This window comes from Ailuropoda melanoleuca, chromosome 7 (genome assembly GCF_002007445.2).
Source record: "Ailuropoda melanoleuca isolate Jingjing chromosome 7, ASM200744v2, whole genome shotgun sequence".
In the NCBI taxonomy this organism is placed as follows: Eukaryota; Metazoa; Chordata; class Mammalia; order Carnivora; family Ursidae; genus Ailuropoda; species Ailuropoda melanoleuca.
In genome coordinates this window covers 87668965-87689852 of record NC_048224.1, presented here as the reverse complement: position 1 = coordinate 87689852, position 20888 = coordinate 87668965, and the positions used below count along the sequence as shown (strand labels likewise).

The following is a 20888-nucleotide window of genomic DNA, read 5'->3' as shown; positions in this document are numbered from 1 at the left end:
TACAAATGGTACCCTCAATTCCCTCGTCTGAATGAACCGCTCCTTGCTGTGGGAACCTTGAACACTACCTGAAACAAAATGCTGACCGCACAGCGTTATCTGTGCGTATCTATCCTTTTCCTTTACATTGTCTCTGCTCCTCAAATTGGGGAGCACCTCGTCTTTGTACATTCAGAACTGTCAAACACTGAGAAGCACTCAGTACAAGTCTGTGAAATAAAGGACAAATCAATGAAGGGAAGAATAACAAACTGCATCAAATTTCATCACCTTTAAAACAGGGATAACAGGGGCGCCTGGGCGGCTCAGTCAGTTAAGCGTCTTGCCTTTCGGTTCAGGTCATGATCCCAGGTCCTGGGATCGAGCCCCGCATCGGGATCGAGCCCCGCATCGGGCTCGAGCAGGGAGTCTGCTTCTTTCTCTCCCTGAGCCTCTCCCCCTGCTCGTGCTCTCTCTCTCAAATAAATAAAATCTTTTTAAAAATAAAATAAAAAACAAAACAGGATAATAATGGTCACCCAGTTCATTCAGAAGTCATGATGATCAAAAGATGAGCTGGTGGGGGCACCTGGGTGGCACAGCGGTTAAGCGTCTGCCTTCGGCTCAGGGCGTGATCCTGGCGTTATGGAATCGAGCCCCACATCAGGCTCCTCCGCTATGAGCCTGCTTCTTCCTCTCCCACTCCCCCTGCTTGTGTTCTCCCTCTCTCGCTGGCTGTCTCTATCTCTGTCGAATAAATAAATAAAATCTTAAAAAAAAAAAAAAGATGAGCTGGTGATCTACCCTTTGTTAGGTGCTATATAAATGTAGTGATTATGATAAAGATGGTAATATTAAAAAGCCATAAATGTATGAGGGCTTCACATACAGTAAAAAAAATTATTATCCATATATACCATATACCTAGGCTCAACTCGATTTTGATTTTTTTTTCAGAAAGAGAAATTAAAAATTTAGCAAAAAGGACACTTCACTGTCCAAAAGCTGTTCTTACGAACTAAAACCAAATATCAAAAACCAGAGAATCACTTTACATATGGTTCTCCTATTAATTATGCACATTTTTCCACATGGATGTGTGAGTAGACGCGGATTCCGTTCTGTGATATACTGACTGCTGCATAGCCCGCTCCCATGCTGCCATCTGAAAACACTTTAAAAGCAGAACTGCATTTCTCTGGAAGAAAGGTCCATGATGCACTAAAGGGTTGAGGCATCTCTTTAAAAAGAAGAAGATAACTGAGGGATTTTGCAAGTGAGCAACATGATAATGATCTCGTATTTCAGCTGTAGGTAACTGAGGATTGTATGTTAAACATCTCTCTTCAAACACCTCTTTCTAACCAAAATACTCTCTTACCATAGAGAAAGAATTCTCACATTTAATCAAGGCCACTGCTAACAATAATAAATTCTAAAGCAGTTTCATGAGCTTAAGGAAGCATAGTGTCTGTCCTCGCCACGCGCTCACTCCAAAGCACCATGCGTCTCAGGCCCTAGAACAATGGGGCGATATCACTGGAACAGCTCGTCTGTGGAAAGACCAGCTTTGGTACACTGAAGTCTAAAACGACTGATTTATATTTATATGTCATGATTATTTTAAGGTGACTAATAACTGTAAAATTATGTCCAAATCCCAGTGTTCCCATTACGTAGAAGACCTAAACAGACCTGGTTCCTAAACGTGTAGACACAGACGAGGTCAAGCTCTGGCCGGTCCAAATCCTGCAAGAGAGCTGAACTAATCTCATCGTCACATAGAAGGATGGGAACGGAGAGTTCTCACTAAAGGATGAGAAGGCTGTCCCAGCTGCAAGTTATCATAAGCGAGCTGGCCCGTCATCGGCCGGGCTACAGCTGTATCCGACTTGGTTCACCCAAAGAGATTCACACTCTCGTGGTGCCAAAATGAGTGTCTCTCTTTAAAAAAAAAAAAAAAATTGCCCAATTGAAAATAACTCTCTAATCTGCATCCTTTCAATAGAACTGAAGTGCACTTCACCAGCACAGAGCACGGGCATCTTGAATTAGCAGAGAACTATTTTTAACACATGAAGGATAAGATATGAAATTAGTTTCACGGGGAATGAGAACCTTGGAGATTATTTACTTTGCCTTAATTACTTTGACTCACCATTAATTTAGCTTTCCTGGGGTACTAAATATTTCACGCTAAGATTTTGAGACTAAAGAAACCTGAGCACAACTTTGGCGCTTTGGCAGTCTGCAGCACCATCGTCAACACTGAGGCACGGATGCCCCCGTTGGGCATCGAAGTCTATTCATGTCACACGGCTCAATGACACTTTCACTTGCTGTTCCTGTATTGTTTTAACCCTGGGACTAGAAGCTCTGCCCTGACTATACAGGGAGCCAAATTTTATTCAGCTTCTGTTTAACTCCTCAGCCAATAACATCACTAGTGCTCACAGCTTCTCTCACGACTGCCAAATAGGGCAAGTAGCAATTGCCTCCAGCCAAGGAGAGAAAAGTTTAGACAGCACACTCAAAGTTTTTAACGATCAGTGCAATTGGGCAATGGAGTCAATTCCCAGTAAAGGTGACTAAGGAGACACGAGAGCAGATCTTCTGTAATGGGTTCATACAGCGTCAGTGGGGTAGAACGCACTCGGTTCCCACCAAAGCACCTACAGTGAGCAGCGTCTGCCACCGACGGCTGGGCATTTGCCAAGGCCCTTACTCTCCCCCATGGCTCTTAATCAGTTGTCCACTGGCAGACACCACAAACAACAGGCAGTGCATAGCAGCCGGCAGGAGCCCGAGGACAGCAATGCACTTGTTGCCAGATGCCATGCAAGACTCACTAGGACCACTCAATCTGTCAGTGCCCTCCAGCTCCGCCTGGCATTCGGCAATTTAGAGAAGGGGAGGGTGGTGAGAGGCTGAGAGAGCTGGAGCTCTCCTTCCGTCCCTGCCCACAAAGAACTCTTCCTTATTCTAACTGGCAGAAGAACTGACCCCGTGTTACGTAATTCCATTTTGTGAGTTTAAGCGGTCACTTTTCCCCACTAAACATGCTACAACCTAACAGTTTCTTTTTTTAATAGAAACATATTTTTGCTCTTTATTTATAAGTTGCCCTTTTTTCCTCTTGTTTTTGGTCAGGATATTGTTCGACTTCATTGAGCCATATCTGTCCAGTACTCTCACATCTCCAAAACTCTACTATTTCTCTACGTAATAAAATCCATCACGGAAATAGGCTTCCATGATAAACAATTCAAATTTAGCATCAATTTCTATTTCTTTAGCATATTCAGAGCTTTAGAACATGCTCACATATACCATACACTTTATCTGTTTTTACCATTTGACTCCTTTCCTTACGTCTCAAGCCCATGGAAGTCCCTACTTGCAGTACCCACATTTCAGCCTGCTCCCTTTGTCACTATTAGTCCAACTTCCTTATTTTCTAGGTCATACACCTCCTTTGGGCCATTTGCACTTTGGGTTCATTTTTATCATTTACAATTTTAAGGTGAATCTCTTCAATGCCATCTTAATTTTAATACTAGACACTATATTCCTTCTTTTGTTTCATCAGTTAAAATAAAACAAAGCAAGTTGTTATTAATAATTTCTATATGGGAGAGAAGCAGCATCGCAGAGCAAAATGTGGTGAGAGAGGGGCGCATGGGTGGCGCAGTCGTTAGGCGTCTGCCTTCGGCTCAGGGCGTGATCCCGGAGTCCTGGGATCGAGCCCCACATCGGGCTCCTCCGCTATGCCTGCTTCTTCCTCTCCCACTCCCCCTGCTTGTGTTCCCTCTCTCGCTGGCTGTCTCTATCTCTTCAAATAAATTTTAAAAAATGTGGTGAGAGAAAGGGTTCAGAATTCTTGCTTCTTCTACATACTAGTTATGCAGCAGACTAGTCAATATTTCCGAGTTTTGGTTGCCTCTTACTATTGACATAAAAAAAGGTCATTATGAGGATTAAACAGGATGGCATCTACAACTGTGCCAAAAATACTCAAAAGACATTCATTGTAACCCTGAGATCTTCTGCTATGTTTCCATTCAAATGCCCTTCTTATTCACATTAAAAAAGGCCATCCTGGCAAATAGCATCTCTCTGACCCTGGTTCCCTGAAAGTGTATAATCCATGAGCTTCCCCATTCACTTCCTCAAAAGAATGACCAAGGTCCTGCCATCTCAGAGATCACTGATTTCTAAGTTAGCTTTTTCTACCAAATTCAACTGTAAGAATTTCAGAAGTACTTTAGTGCAAAGTGCAGACTAAATGCATGAGTGGCCACCGTCTCTCAGCACTTCCAATTATGTTTGGCTGGTCTTTAGAACATGCACGGGAATGAGGAGGTGGACAATACAGAGTGACTGCAGAGCACATGCCAATGGGAACATACAGGCTGGCACTCAGCGGCGCCCAGTCTATTCCTGAGCCATCACCCACCAAACAGTAGGCCTGCAGCTGGCAGAATACATTCCTCTCTAGCCTTCTCTCTTTGCCTTCCCGGTGAAACAGTTTACACACAGAAGCTTTGATTAACCTCGAATTATGTCATGTCAAATTTGCCCTGCTCAGAGAAATTGTGAACCCGGAATTCTGCTTCAATTCTGAAGTCTCCACTTAAAGATTCAGAAGCAAAAAGAAAAAACAAAAAAAAAACCTCACAACAGGCAGTTGAGGGATTTCAAAATATAATTGGCAAGAGTATGGTTTTACAGTTTAGATGGCTTATGGCAATTAATATGTAAAATGGGCATATCTTTTGATCCTGCAATGCCTCTAATAAGAATTTATCCAAATGAGAGGACTGCACAAGAATAAAATGGTATATATGCAAGCATGCTTATAGCAGCAATAATTTTTGGACTGAAAAGCTGGCAACTTAAATGTCTATCAGAAAGCCCAAAGTAAACTCTAACAGATAGTTAGCTACCTCCTCTCTAAGCTGTTTTGCCTTCTTCACTAGCAGAGCTCTGAGTTTCCTATTCATGAGTTTGGTTGGAATCGGCATAAAATTCTACCTAAATCGGAAGCAATCAGAGTAATGTCATTCCCTTGGTCACATTACCCAACCTGGCCCCAGTAGAAGCAGCCTAGGATTTTAGTTCAATGATTGACAGAGGCTCTCTTTCTCTGGATAATGAGCCTCTGGAGCTGCAGCTAGTTTGCTACCATGAGGAACATGAAAAGGAAAATTATAAAGAAAGAAATCCTAAATCCTGATTCAATCATGTCTGAAGCCCCTACCCACGGGATTTTTCAACATATTCTTATTATTTAGTTTTAATTCTTATTATTACTTTGTCCTGGGATTTGTATTAATTGCATGAAAAGCATCCAATAAAAGCATTCAGTCATTAAAAAGATAATATATATTTATTGAAATGACCAGCTGCCCACCACATGCTATTAGAAAAACATAGCAGGTTACAGAATACCACATACAGCAAAATCCCACTACTGAGAACTTCACCTGCACATGGCGTGTGTGTGAATAGACACAGACACACATCTATATAAAGAGAAACAAAGAGACAGAGGGCTATACTTGGAAGAATTTGATGAAACGGTCAGTAAGGGCTAACTCTAGTATTTCTGAAGAATTTTACTCTCCTTGCATTCTTCTGTAGTGTATGCTCTTGTACGACATGCATTTTTGTGGAACAGAAAAATTAAGCTTTAAAAAAAAGCTGGCTATTTACTGATTCTGTTTGTCTTCAGTGTAAAATAAATGGACAGCTTTGCCTCAGATCCCTCTCCAAACTTAAGTGGTCTAGGGAAAAAGATCAAAGCCAGTCAGGCACTCAAAATATTATTTCATTATAAAATTCTATGATGAAGCAATGAAACCACTTTAAGATCTGAATTTGTACATGCTGAAAAAGAAACACAGCCAGAGGTGCCCAAGTGTCTTTCTAGAAGACTGGAAATAATATTAATCAAAATGAAACATCGTGCAGAAGCTGAGCACTTCATAGTCAAAGAGAGAAGGTCTTAGTGGAGGAGGGCAGAAGGTTCGGGGCGCGCACCACCACGCCAGGCTGACTGCAGGAAGGGCGGTGCCCTGGAGGCCAGTTCAAAGGTACACAGCGGTGGCTGGTTTGCCATGCTGTCGTGCTGGGTAGAGTCCAGGGCTTAACTCTTGACTGCTGCTGGATATTCACACCCTTCGCCATGGAGACAAGCCCCCAAGGACCTAAAACCACTCCTTAGCAGGAGCCTTCTTTCAGTTACTTTACGGTCTCCAAAGGTCAGAGTTTCAAAAACAACAACAGAAAACCAGCTTCTCTGTGACCTCTTTCTGCTCTAAAAGTATAATTTAACCAAACTTATTTCAGAAATGGTGGCGGGGGAGGGAATTATTTGAATGGGATAGAAACATCCGAGTGTTGCCAACTTCGGCTAGAAGTAACATCTCTAAGAGGTAGCACTGGGCTAGAAAAACCTGCCAGAGGCAAACAGAAACCAGACGTCAAAGAGAAAATCTTGATTTGTTGATTGGTGATTTTTACTACGGTTTGAAGGATTTTCTGACTTTAAAGTCTCAAAAAACTGGCTTCTAAAATCAGTTAATTAAAGTGAACATCTCTCTAATAGGAATCCTGTAGATACAAGGTAACTGCAAAAATACTAGGATGGTTTATTTATAAGTTCAATTTCAGCAGTTATAGGTTTCTTTTACAATAAATTACTACACTGTACCTACATTGTATTTCATGATAATGCCATTGTTCGCAGTCAGTCACCACTTAATTCTGGGAGAGTCACAATACTCCAAGAAAGAAAAGAATAAAAAACAAACACCACCCCATAAAACTGTCTATATTACATACTTGTCTTTAGGATCAAATTAAAGTTGCATCTCCAAAAAGCATCCATCCCACTCAAAATTATGAGCATAAACTAGGTTATCCATTCATCTGTGTCTCATTCTAATTCATCTCTCCTTGATGGACTGTTGGCAGCCTGCAATCTTAAAGGGCATCAGAATGAGAAAGAAGACAATAGGTGGTTCTCAAACCTCAGTTCCAAGAAAAATCCCTTAGCGTCCCTCTCTAGTCTGTTTGCATCAAGTCAATTTGCATCAGGACTTTGAGGTGGGCTTCAGTGGTTATACTTAATTTTTTTTAATAATTTTTATTTTGTTATATCAGTTCAGTGGTTATACTTTTAACAAGCAGTCTACCAGATCTAAATTGGGGATGGACTACTCTTTGGGAAACAGTGATGCAGACAATTACAAGGTGACTAAGTCACTGAAACAGACCATCAAACTTGATTACATAACTTCATCTTGGATCACTGCACTCTTTTCCGTATCTATGGTCTCTATAGTTGTCCCTTGTCCAGGAAGCCATCACCACCCTCTGTCTCTGGACTTGACCACTATTTCCAAGTCTGTTGTCTTGCTTTCAGCCCTGCCCTCTCCAACCCCTTCTCCAAAAACTTGCCAGAAAGATATTACATTCTACAAGTCACACATCACTCCCCTTAAAACTCTTTAATAATAACTGCTTAATGGGGATGGAGTTTCCATTTGAGGTGATGAAAATGTTTTAGAACAGACACCGATAGTGGTTGTACAACATCATCAATGTACTAAATACCACTGAATTATTCACTTTAAAATGGTTCATGTTATGTGAGTTTCATCTCAATTTGAAAAAAGAAAAACCAAAACCAAAACCAAAAAAAAAAAAAAAAAAAAAAAAAAAAAAAAAGCCAAAAACCTTTCAATAGCTTTCTATTGCACTTAGGATAAAATCCAAGGTGCTCAGCATGGCCTAGCAGGTCTGGCATAAGCAGACCATAAGCCATATCTTAGCAGCCTCATTTCCAGCTACTGTCCACCCTCACTCTCCGCACTCCACCCGCACCAGCTATCTTTCAATGGCTCCAAAACCCAAGCTCTGTCTCACATGTGGGCTTCACAAATGGGACTCCCCACCTAGAGAGCTCCAATCATTATTCAGATCTTACCAATTATTTTCCCCTATAAGCCTTGTCTGATTATTTCATCCTTTCTATACCCTTATAGAGAAACCTGTTCTTTTCCAAGTTCTTATCAAGAGTTCCAATTAACAGAATTATTTTGAGGTTACTTAATACCCTTCCCAGTAAACTGTGTGCTCCCAGAAAGAGAGGAACAGCGATCAGTTTTGTTCACTGCTGTATTCCCAGCAGCTAGCATGAACCTGGCACAATAAATACCTATTCGTTGGGCACAAGGAATATGTAGCATGCTTTCCTCCAAAAACATTAAATCTCTACCACAGAATGAGTATCAGGCTAGGTCACAGTATTGTGTGAGGTTTAAAATACATAGGCCAACGTTATTCTCTTAATAACTAAATGAGAAAAATCACAAACTACTTAGGGCCAACTCAACACAATAGAGCACGACAACCAATGCACAGAAAACAACTTCTCTCACTTCTACAGTGACTGCTCTGTGCTTCTTGATAGAATCAAGTCCCTACCACCCAAGAAAATTCCATTTAAAACCCCTCTCCTCTAATGAGTCATCGAACTTTACATCAGAAACCAGGGATGTACTGTATGGTGACTAACATAATATAATAAAAAACATTAAAATAAAAATAAATAAATAAATAAAACCTCTCTCCTCATGCCACTGCACCTTACTGAGGAATGAGGAAAAAAACAGGAACTCTATCTTTGCAGAAAGATGCACTGAGGTGAGTACAAGACCAGGATGCAGAAGGATGTCATGGGAAAACTGTTAGCTGCTCTCATATGGGCACCACTTCCCAGAGTAAAAGTGTGTGGAGTACTGCCAGGGAAAAAGGACCCTGAACCTGGCCAGTCCTGAGAGATGATGGGAAAAGGGAAATAGAGGAGAAACTCACATTAAGAGCAGGCATGATCGGTGTTTTCTTACTAAACAAACTGCTCCTTAGTGATTATAGGTGAGCAAGTGATTTATTTTTTCCAATCTTGCACTTGTATTAACTAGAACCCTAATTTGTCCACGAGGCTGAAGTATGTCTTAATTACTTGCCTTCAAAGCTTATGCCCATTTAAAATAAGCTTTTTTCTTTTCCATTGTCAGGTTGCCCAGAGCCGCCTAATCTACAATTCTCCTGCCCAGCACTCACCGCTTCTGATCATTATGGAGAGCAGACGCAAGCAAGTAGCCTTACGGGCAGCTTCCAAAGAGATCCATCTGTTCATAACTGTGTGCGTTAGCTCACAAAACGCTCTCCAGCCGTGTGTCCGCTGCAAGGACAGGAGAACACCAGGACCCGAACACATCTATAGCCCATGCCACAGGCTTCTTTTCAATATTTAAATTTATCTAAAGCGAAAGCTCTGGATTTTCCCAGGCCCTAGTCCATGGTCCCAGGGGTGGTTTGCATGCTGTCCGCTTAAAGAGTATCCCCACGTGTGCTGCAATGCTTAAAGGACTGTTCCTGGCCTCGTAAGTTAGGGCCACCTACAACTGTGTTGTTTGTGTGACCTTTTAGACATCACAGTTGGAGATAGCCTGAAAGCCCCAGCTCTCTATCTCAGTTGGGGACCCCGTAGAGAAAAGACAAAGCTGCCCAATGCAGCCAACTATGAGACCAATATGGTAGCAAGCAGCAAGACTGCTCTCCAACAGGGGGAGGAACCTGAGTGGTCACTGCACCGTCCTAACACCTTCCCCTAAGCATACTAAGTTTCTCTTTCATGCTCCTTCCTTAACGCACCATGCGGCCATCATGGTGGCTCCCAGCTTTGCTTCCAATGACAGGGCTTCTAAATGTGCTTTATCCTTGAAGATTCTACCAAGTCCTGTTCTCTTCTCAAAAAAGCATTCTTGTTCCCATTGTTACCATTGTTTTTGTTACAGAATCACATAGACTTCTATAGGAGATGAGCTGGAGGGGCCCAATAATAAAAATAAACAGCATCCTTGTGCAGGAAAGTGGAATGCCAGCAAAACCAAACCCTAATGCAGCCGACATATGCCCCATAAACCAAAGTGCATTCAAGAGTGAGTCAAGAGACCAGTATGTTAACATGGGCATAAGGGTTTTACACATGGAGATGAGGTCAGAGAGAAGTGCTAGCAGAAGATAATAGGGACAGTTAGTAAAAGAGGGGCCCAAGGACTGAATTACAAAGACACTAGGGGAGGTTGCCAAAATCCCAAATGTATTAGACAAAGGGAAATCAGTGTTGGAAACCCAAAGACTGGGAGTGGGTAACGAATCCGCAGAGGTATGGAGAGCCTAGGCGGGAGAGGTGAGGTACAAGAGCAGGTGCTTTCTACCCTGACTGGAGCTAGCCAGATTTTTCCAGGGGAGGAAGCCAGATGACAGAAGAAGAAAACCCCATCAGATTTATTCTATTTCCATGCTTTCAGGAACTGCAGAATATCTAACTAGGAAAACAGAAATCTCCTCAAGTATTTTTTTTACAAGGGAAATTTAATATAGAGAATTGGTTACTCAGATGCTGGTGGAGCAGAAAGCCTAACAGGCTAGTGAGGGAATCCAAAGATCAGCAAGAGTGGGACGCTGCGACCCCCCCAAGGCTGAAGAGTCCGGAGCAGGAGGTTATGTGTCTGGAGCCCATGGGCCACGGTCACCTGTGAGCAGCTAGAACCAGAGCCAGTCTGTCAAGTCAAGCATGAGCAGTGCTACAGCAGGAGGGATTCCCACTGCCAGGGACGCCGCACAAAGCTCAGGGAAAGAAAAAAATACCCTGGCTTTGCCCTTCTCCCTTCCCTCTCTCACCAGTGTCTCCCACAGGCTGAATAGAGAGAGCCAGCTAACTCAGAAATCTGGGAGAGCAGCCTGAAGGGGTGCATCCCCTCCAACACAGAGAGGAAGGGGGGAGAGCAGGGAATGCTAGAAGGAAAGGATGGAAACTCTGGTACAAGGAAGGTAAGTTACAATGAGACTTAATAAGCAAGCTTCTGTTGCAACAGACGTACTTTTAAAAGGTTTGCTTATTGCTATGTGATGATGCCAGTAAGAAAGCGGTCACCCAGTAATACAGCGGTAGCTGTACCATGGCCTACTGACCTTCCTGCCATGTTAGGTGGCCTCTGACACCACTCTGCAGAACCCCAGAGTTAGAAGGGGGTTAGGGAATTTATTCTATATTGCCCTTTCTTCAGTTACAGGTAAGCCAGGACTTGTCTAAACAAGCAAATTTTTTTTTCAAAATTTTTGAATGAAAAAGACTCTTACTTTTAGAAGTAAATATTGTATGTATTAAATAGAAAACTTGCATGCACATGTATGTGCACACGCACACACACACACCCAAATGATTACAAGTAAAACTGGGGAAATCAAACAAGATTGATGGATGGTATCAACCAATATCCTGGTTATAGTATTGGGCTATAGGCCTGCCAGATATTATCACTGAGGGGAAATGGGTAGAGTGTACACAGAATCTCTCTGTGATATTTCTCACAATTCCCTATGAATCTAGAATGATCATCAAATAAAAAGTTTAATCTAAAAAAATCAAATATGTGCATAATATTCCTAATTAATAAGGCTGCGTCCCTTCCATTGCGTTTCACCCATGGTGTCTCCAGTATTTCCACTGCCATGACTTTGCTCTGTTAAGCAAGGCCCAGTAAGCTCTTTGCTGACCCACTCTACTTCTTATAATTCAGTCTTCTCCTTGTCATTGGCTCAGTGTTACTTTTGCAGAAATATGATGGTGTCAGGTTGCTCGTTTGCTTATTCAGCCTTTGCATTTCTGACTACAGACAGAGCGGAGTGTTAGTATTTATATATGGGACAATTAGCAGGCTGCCTAATCTTATTTCATATCATCTAACAAGCTTTAACGTGTTCATTTCATGATTAAGCATTTAATTCAAAACAGCTCTCTGGATGGATTTATTCTTTCCTTCTCCCACCCTCTGCACCCTTTGATCTCCTTTGGGAGCTGATGGCCTAAGAACCAGCAGGAAAAACTGCAAAGAAAAGTCTGGCATTTTGACAAAGCAAGAGAAAAGAACCAGCCCCACCCCCAGCTACCACTCATTCACTTAGCTAAAATACAGGCTATCAGAAAACAATAGACGTAAGTACATGCTAGGTCTTCCAGAAACTGATGGTGGATGAAAATCACCTCTTGGTCAAGAGTATGGGGGAAAATCCCTATTCGTCACAAAATGGACATGCGTCACAGGCATCTCTGCAACTCTCCTGCTCTATATAACTCCACAAATCCTTCCTGTAAAATATAACTTTCTTCCTTTAATGATCTAGTAGTGAATTATTTATATTCTTCAATTTATCTTCCTGCCTTCTTTTATTTATGCCCAAACTTGTGCTGCTTAACTCTAGAAAGTCTGACCAAGGTTACAGGCAAGGCACAGGAGTCCCTGCCTTTCAAGGGGGCCGAGGCTAATGCACAGAGCAGGGCCGTGGTGCACACCAGAGCAGTGAAATCTCATTTTTGGAATGGCGGCCAGCTAAGTGACCACACACTGCCAGTCTCCCTGTCGTGCTGAATCTCCAGACAGCTTTCCATCAAATCCATCTTGCGTCCCCAGGGTTACTACCTTCAATTTGGCTGTCATCATTGCTTGTTTGGGCACTGCCACCTCCTAGCCGATCTCCATGCTCCTGACTCTTCCTCCATCGACCCACTCACCACACGCCTGCCAGCATGACTTTCCCCAGATGCAAATGAAAAATGACAAAGCCTACATCTTAATCCTTCAGTAGCCCTCTGTCATCACCCAAGACCGAATCTCCCAAATTTGCCTCATTATAAAAAACCAGTGGGGGCATTAATAAAAAATAAAAATTAAGAAGATTCTTCCATATCTTATGTTGGGCTCCTCTAGAAACAGACCCTGAGACTGAATTTAAGTGCAAGTGTTTATTTAGAAGAGGATCCTTGGAAGCACTGGTAGAGGAAAGAGAGACAGCCAACGAAGCACAGATATCTAGCAGGCTGCTGCTATGGCAGATTCACCAGGGAATTTGGGGACATAGTGCAGAACATGTGTCAGCTACTGTGCTGGAGGGTCCAAGATGCTAGCGTATTACCTCCCAGCTCCCTTCTACCATTGGCTTAGGTCCACTCCTGAGGCCATTAACTTCACTGCCCGACCAAGCTGCCCTACATGCAGGAGAGAAAGCCAGGAGAACAGGAGGTGCTTACAGAAGAATCCTGCAGACATATCCTGGAGCAGTGGGCATTTGGGCAAATACGTATGAAAGTGACCATGTCTGCTCCCACAGGCCCATGTCCCTAAAGATCCTGATTCAGTGGGTCTGGGGTGGGAACCAGGAATCAGCAGCATAGCAAGTGTTTCATGGGATCGGTTGAACAAGCAGATTGTGAAACACGGACTAATATCATTAAGCTCAAGAGCTTTCTTGGGTTCTGCCAGGTCCTCTATTGTCTGTCTGCTCTTCTGCTCTCCAGACCTACCCACCTTCCTTCATAGTCACCTTTCAGCCAAGCCAAATTTGTACACTTCCCCCACAAATAGCATATTCTCTTCCATGAGCAGAACTATGCCTTAAGAATCTTTATCATCCCCAGGGCCAAATACTGTACCATGTATATAGTAAATGCTCAATAAATAACTTAGAGTTCAAGAAACAATCCTAAAAGAAAATAGCATGTTATTATTTAAGTGCTCCCTGGACAAAACTACCTTCCCTATACATCAAAATAGTAGGTACAATTCTACTAGTGAAATTAAACAAACATATTGAGCACCTAATGTATGCAAGACACGCAGGAATCCCTCCAGAAAACTACTATAACCCTTTATCAGTGTACAACTTAACATCTCTCCCCCTCCTCAAGGAAGTCCTTTAATAGAGATGGGCAAACAGGGGACATGATTCAGTCCTCAGCCACTGGATGTGGTACCTTCCTCTCCCCAACCAGGTGTGGCCCCAGGCTGGACATAGAGAGGTGTTTTTAAAAAACATGGCAGGACTAACTATCCACTTTCACAGAAAAGGGGAACACAGGAAAGCAATCTGTAGGAGCTTTGCTGATACGAAACTATTACTGAATCCCTACAAAAGAGATAAACTGCTAGGTAGTGGTGGAAAGGTGAAGGATGTTTAGGACTAACTGGAAGCATGTCAAACTTCACCTACCTTGTGATTCTGCCAGGATTTTCCATAGAGACTCTACCACTCCCCACCTACTTTCAAAGATGGAGCAGGATAAAGAAGAAAGTCTTATTTCAATGTCACTGAATCTCTTGGGATTATGACTTCTTTCAATGACCAAAAATTTGGTACCTGGGATCTAGATGGTAACTTTGGGTCTACACCTTAATTGCAAAAGAACTGCTGTGGTTTTTAAGCTACTAAAGGTGCTCTCTTGCAAATGAGACCTAAGCAGAGGTCTGGTCACTCGTAGTCACTAAAGACCTCACCCATGGCTTTTTTCCCCACTGTGTGGGATGTTAACCACAGCCCCTTGGCTGCATTCCAGTCTGGATAATTACACTGGGGCTGGCAAACCTCACCCTCCAGCTCCAACTAAATAAAGTGTTCCTTTGGACTCGCTGCCGTAACCGTTGTTCTGCTGCTGCGGGCGATTAAAGGGCTATTCTGTACTTAGGATGGCTGTATTTGTGAAAAATCAATACCCCTGGTATAACTTCCTGCACTGACAAGACATATATTCCACAATATCTCACTGGCTAAGTCATTTTTTTAATATAGTGCCAGAAACAATTAGAAAACTAGAGTAATTTCTTCTCCATCTTCTCAACTTTTACTCTTCGTACAGATACAGACAGAAATGTTTGCAACATTATATAAAGAAGGAGGGCAGGCGCATATTCCACAAAATACACACTGAATGTCCACCACACACTAGGCTCTATTGTAGGTACTGGGTATTGCTGTAAGGGCTGTGGGTCATGTTCTCAGCATAATTTGAGTATTTTCCAAAGGGAATAATTCAATTTAATTCTTCCTAGGCTACTGCATTTCTAAACATCTGAATATAGCCACTTTACTTAATATATCAGTGTTACCATGCACAGGGCTCCCAATAAAAACACTATTTCCGTCCACTCTTAAAAGGATCTAACAGGACTGGGGCACCTGGGTTAAGTGTTAAGGGTTAAGTTAAGGAGGGTTAAGTGCCTACTCTTGATTTTGGCTCAGGTCATGATCTCAGGGTAATGAGATCTAGTCTGGTGTTGGGCTCCACACTGGGTATGGAGCCTGCTTGGGATTCTCTCTCTTCTCTCTGCTTCCCCCCTCCTCGCTCTCACTCCCCCTCCCCCCAAAAAAAGAGTCTACAGGGCCTTAAACTCAATATGTATATAGGTATGTGTGTGTAAGGATATGTGTGTCTAAGAATGAGAAAATGTGCTTTCTTGGCTAGCTTGGAGGCTAACAAATACGGCTTAGATAGATATTTGTTTGTTTGTTTTAGCAATCATCCTCCTTGCGGGGGTGAGAGTTTACAGGTTATAACAGCAGAAGTAGACATGAGGAAATCGAAAACGTAAATATTTTTTGTTTAAAGCTTCTCTTTACTACATGAAAAAAAACATAAATCAAGTCTTTTAGTGTTCCATTACAAGGATGAAAACAACAGAAGGGGAAAAAAGTAAGTATTGTGTGTGTGTACATTCACAGACACACATATTATCCTGTACATGAAGACGGGGAGAGGGAAGTTAAATATCAAAATTCCAGTGGGTTAAATTATGGATGAACAACAGAATATTTCACACCATTCTTCGCAAAGAGAAATGGTTCAGAAATTTAAAAAATAAATAAATAACAACCTTAAAATTCAGATTAATCCTACAGGATCCAAAACAAGTACTTGCCCTGGACAAACTACAACCAGACTGTGGAAAATGGTTTAAAAAATCAGTGAAGTTCACTTGAAATCTGCCAAATTATCATTCTGCTTGAAAATCCTCCTAGCTAGAAGAGTTAATAGCAGGCTTCTAAAACTAGGTTAAACATGCTGTAAATCAATTTATCCCTCCCTACAAATCTACTAAAGTGCATGCTTTTCTGGTGAAAATGGTTCTTCAATGGTACTTAATACTGTCACTTTATTGTTTCTCCAACCAGTCCGCTTCAAGTTTTTCTACCTAAGTTGTTACATTAAAGTTAAATGCCTATCTTGGACATAAATAATAAACAATGAAATACACATTGTTTAAAATAGCATAAGAAACCTCAAAATGCATCACACAGGCCATACATTTCTTAAGTTCAGAAGAAATGCTTAATAATGCGTATGTGATCCAGGCTGGCCATCCAATAATTTATTCATTGTCATTTTATTGAGTTAGGAAACAATCGGCACTATTACCATCTCTCACGGATAGATGACTTGTCCTCCACCAACATGCTTCAGGTAGCACCTTTGGCAAGACAGCTTTGATAAAAGACTGAAATGAATATTATGCAGAGACACAGTCTGTCCCATGCACTTTAAAGAGCCCAAATCACTATACCCACAGTATGTCTACCACGTTGCAGACAGAAGGCCCAGAACGGGTGATTAATTAGCTGTAATGTTTAAACTCTCACTGGTATACAAGCTGACCAACACAATCTTCAATCTCATTCCTGTTTAAAATTCACACAGAGAATAATGGATCATTAAAGATTACACGAAGGTGTAAACAATTACCAAAGCAAGGGACAGGGCTTCCCCAGTCTGGAGAAAGAGGTGGGAGTCACAGGATTCTGTGGATTGCAGGCAGAATACATGATATACAAGGCATCTAACACCATAATGTAGCCTGGTGTCAATAGTAAATTTTTACTTCCAGATATTACTGTATTTTCTAAGTATCTTTATTGGGATAAAAATCTTTCTTTTATAATTTTATGTATCTAAAGAACAAGAATAATTCCAGGGAGGAAATGGAAAAATTTCTAAGTGTGACACAAGGGAAGACTAATAGGGTCAAGTCACATCACCTCACTGTGCCTCAATGTCCCATAAAATGAAAGAGTTAGGTCAGCGCATGAATCTCTAATTCCCGGCTAGCAATAAAATCCAGCTATCTATTTAGGTATCATGGAGAACTCAAGTTTTCATAAAATCCTAAGAGCACCTGAAGGCAGCAGAAAATGCACTTACAGTGTTTAATGACTATAAAGGGAAGAATGAGAAGGGTCTAAACAATCTTCCCAATCTTGCATTTTTCAGTTTATACGAGGCTTAAGAGGGCAATTGAAATTAGTTGCTTCATTTCATCCCACAATAACAATATAATTCTTATTATAATAAAAAATTTAAATACTCTTTTTAAAAACATCCCAAAAAAGAAACAGCTTCACCTTACTCAAATGAAACTTAGATCTGTCTCGCTTGGAGGGTTTCAATGCTTGAGCTACAGTATGGGTATCAGGATGTGGAAGCAGCTGTCACTGCTTTGTTTTTCATTCACAGTAGGTGGTTGCCAAGCAACAAAATACTATTGTCTGTTTCCATGATCTATTGGCCAATTCTACTGGTGATAATGCTTTCTACAGTTTAAAACAGGGCCACCTTTTGGACAAGAAGAAATGAGAAGATTTTTTAAGAATGACAATAACATATATATAAATAAACACACTGAACGTACCCCAAAATTACGTGTATACATATATGGCTGTGTGTGGATATACATACATATATTTTGCATTTATGCATATGTATATGTGTGACTACATGCATTCTTTTTCTGCCTACCTCAAAACCTATTTAAATTTGAGAAGCCAAAAACTAGACTCTAAATCCCTTGAAGGCAAATCAAGGCATGACCTAGGGATATGAAAACATAGTAAGAATTATTTTTTCAACAATAGCAGTAATTTCCCATTTGCCAGATGTATCGAATCTGTCCCTTGAATACAAAATCCTACAGTCAGAAAGCAATTCTGTCTACTTACATAAAAATAATAATAAATGGAAAGACTTTACTATCTAACTACTTTGGAATTACCTAATATATTTAACATGCTTTATGACTTACCATGTGCTACCACTGTGTATAAAGATAATAACTGAAATGGGAAAATTCAGTTGCTGTTTACACCCAAGAATCTTAAAATACACTCATTTTTTAAATAATTGAATTGTTCTCCCTGGAATAGCCTCATGTGATTCCCACTTTGTTTTGATATGAGTCCCTGGGGAGTAACAGTCATGCTATGTTACTCTTGCATATTTCACTAGCTTGCAAATAAAATAACACACAGTGTACTCAGTATAAAGTTGTCAACATTAACTTGCATCAGTTGTTGTTTGTTTTGCATTGACAAGGCTTCTAAAGATAAGAATTACAATATTCTTAGATGTACAGACACAACATCAAAACAGCCTGAAGGAATTAAGCTTGAAAATGCTAGAGGCAATCACGTTTTGAAATGAAGAGAAATCAGTATCATTTATGCATACATATATATTTCTGCAAAGTACCTAAATAACGCCAGAACAATCTTTGGAGTTTATGCAATGCTCATCTTTCACAATATTTCAAAAGCACTTTGCCTTAACTATTTAGTGCATCCCTCTAAAGGAACTTTTAAAATTCACTTTTTGAAATTCATTACCACTTGCAAATCTATATATTACAACAAACTGGAATAAGCAAAATCCATTATATGGATTGACATTATTACTATAAAGTCTCACATCAAAAAGACAGCGCTAGCAAAACAGAAACAAAGTGTGCTAATAATGAACTAAATATTATTCAAAACTCCCCTTTCTGGGACAGAGCCTTCTTCAGCAGAACCAACCCGCCTCCCGGGAGTGCCCATCTGGGTTTCTCCTTCACATTTCACCCCATAAATGACACACTTTTTCTCCCTCAGCTTCCCAAGCGCGCCCACCTGTGTCCTTCCTTCTAACAAGGAACAATTTCCATCCCACTTTCTCCATCTTCTTCAGATCACTTACCCACCCATCACTTTCTCTGAACCGCTGGACTCAAACCTGCAGCCCAGTTTGCCACGAACCTCCCATAGGCACTTGTTTCCCTCATTCTTCTAGATATGCTTAAAAACCTCTACCACCGAACAAATGCAGTATTAATAAAAGGGTTACAAGCCAGTTTTTGTTTTGTTTTTGTTTTGTTTTTTACTTACAGCAGTAAAACGCTGAGAGATAGAAAGGGAGAAATGGTGGAGGAAAGGGGGTGGGTGAGTGGCTAAACACAGTGGTGTAGACGCGGGGATCCTACCGACCCGGCTTCCCCACCTGTCTACCCCACTTTCCCCAAGTGCGCGCCGCGGGATGACAACCACAACACTCCAGAACCAACCCCCTCCGGAAAGAAGGCGGGGTTACGCCTTCAGCCAATCAGAACCCGCGAACTCCGGGTGTCCAACCTATGGGGTGGCCGTGGCCGAGCCGGGGGAGGACGTGGGGTGGTCGGGGAGGGGCCGCGTCCGTGGGAGGCGCGCACGTGTCGAATCCAGGGAGGCGGAGAGGCGGCAGGCGTCCAGGACCTAAGGCGCAGGCTCTGCACCCTGGCAGCCACCGCGTCCAGCTGCCCAGTGCCTCCTCTGCCTCGGACTCAGCGGGCCAGGACGTGCTCCCGCCGAGAAAGTCACGTCCAAGGTGTCTGAGTTCCCCGCGTAAGGGGACAGTCACAAATAACAACAGTACCTAGTGCAGAGAAGGGGAGTAAAGTTTCCGGCCCGCACCACAGCGGAGTCCGCCAAGACAGTGAGGACAAGGGATGCAGGGCGGGAGGGTGACAACCTGGAAAGAAAAGGGCTGCGGGAGGGCTGCGCGAGCAGGACGCCGTCCCGGCTGCTGTGCAGGGGGCGGCGGGCGGCTGGGTGCGCTGTCCAAGGTGCAGGGGAGGTGGGAAGCGCGCGGCGGGCGCGGAGCCCGGAGCCAACACCGGCTGGCGGCGGCGGGGAGAGCGGGGAACTGCAGCCTGGGGCGCCGGGCACCCTCCGGCTCGTAAAAGTGACAGAGCTGGAGCTGGGATAGAGCGGGGAAGGGCGCGGGGGGCTGCGCGGAAGCCCCCAAGCTTTCACGCACCCCTCCTCACCAGCCTCACCTCTAGCTTCATTCCCCTCCCCCTCCCGGGAGCCTACTCCCCTTCAAGCCTCTGTCCCGGGGCCGTGGCGGGGGCGGGACCGGGGAACCCCCGCTCCAAGCCCGGACACTCCAGGGATGCTGCGGGCCCCGGAGCTGCTGCTTGCTTACCTGGAGCCGCGGTACCGGGAGCGGGGGCAGCCCGCCGCGCGGAGCCGGGCGCTGGGCGCGGCGCGGCTCCTCCTCGCCTCGGCGTCCTCCTTCTCTGCTTCTCCCGGACTCCGTCCCGGGCACGAAGCTGCAAGACGCGGCCAGGCTGCAGCTGCGGTTCCCTCTGCTGCCTCCGCCGCCGCTGCCGCAGACAGAGGACGCCCCGTGGCGACTGGAAGCCTGTGTGAGTAGCGGCGCCCGAGAGTGGGATCTGCTGGAGACTCCGCGGCTCGGGGCGCGCGGGCGTGCGCACGCGCGCCTGCGAGTGTGAANGGGGGGGGTGTGGAGCTGCCCGCGGGGCGGCGGCAGAGGGGGAAGGGAAGGCAGCACGGCGCGCGGGCTCCGGATCCGAGCGGGTCTGAGCCGCGCGCAGCCACGGATGCAGCAGAGGCGGTGCCCGCAGCCCTCGGTCGCGCTGCCCCCTCTAGGGAGGGGCCGAGCCGGCAGCTCCTGCCACCGCCGCCTCTGTCCGGACTTCTTGGCTGAGCGCGGGGGAACAGAAACCAGGACCCCACGGTTGCCACTGCAACCTTGGAGTCTCAAGGCCCACTAAAGGGCCGAGCAGAGGACCCGGGCGCACGTGGCCGACTACCGGCTGGAGTCGGCTTGTACAAGCGCTGCGGGAGTGGAGTGGGCGGTGGAACCCCGCCGAGTGCGGCCCACCGCCTCTTCTGTGTAGGGATGCGGGGCGGGGAGC

General features: G+C 43.7%; 1 protein-coding gene across 2 annotated transcripts in view; it reads right to left on the bottom strand.

Moving 5' to 3' along the window:
• The window catches only part of ENOX1 (ecto-NOX disulfide-thiol exchanger 1), a 560973-nt gene extending 540522 nt beyond the window's left edge, over window positions 1-20451 (bottom strand). For both annotated transcript variants that reach the window (XM_034665221.1, XM_034665223.1), the window contains exon 1: window positions 20153-20451. The gene's annotated coding sequence lies outside the window, so the exon portion shown is untranslated. The remainder of the gene's footprint in view (window positions 1-20152) is intronic.
• Between the last annotated feature and the right edge of the window lie 437 nt (window positions 20452-20888).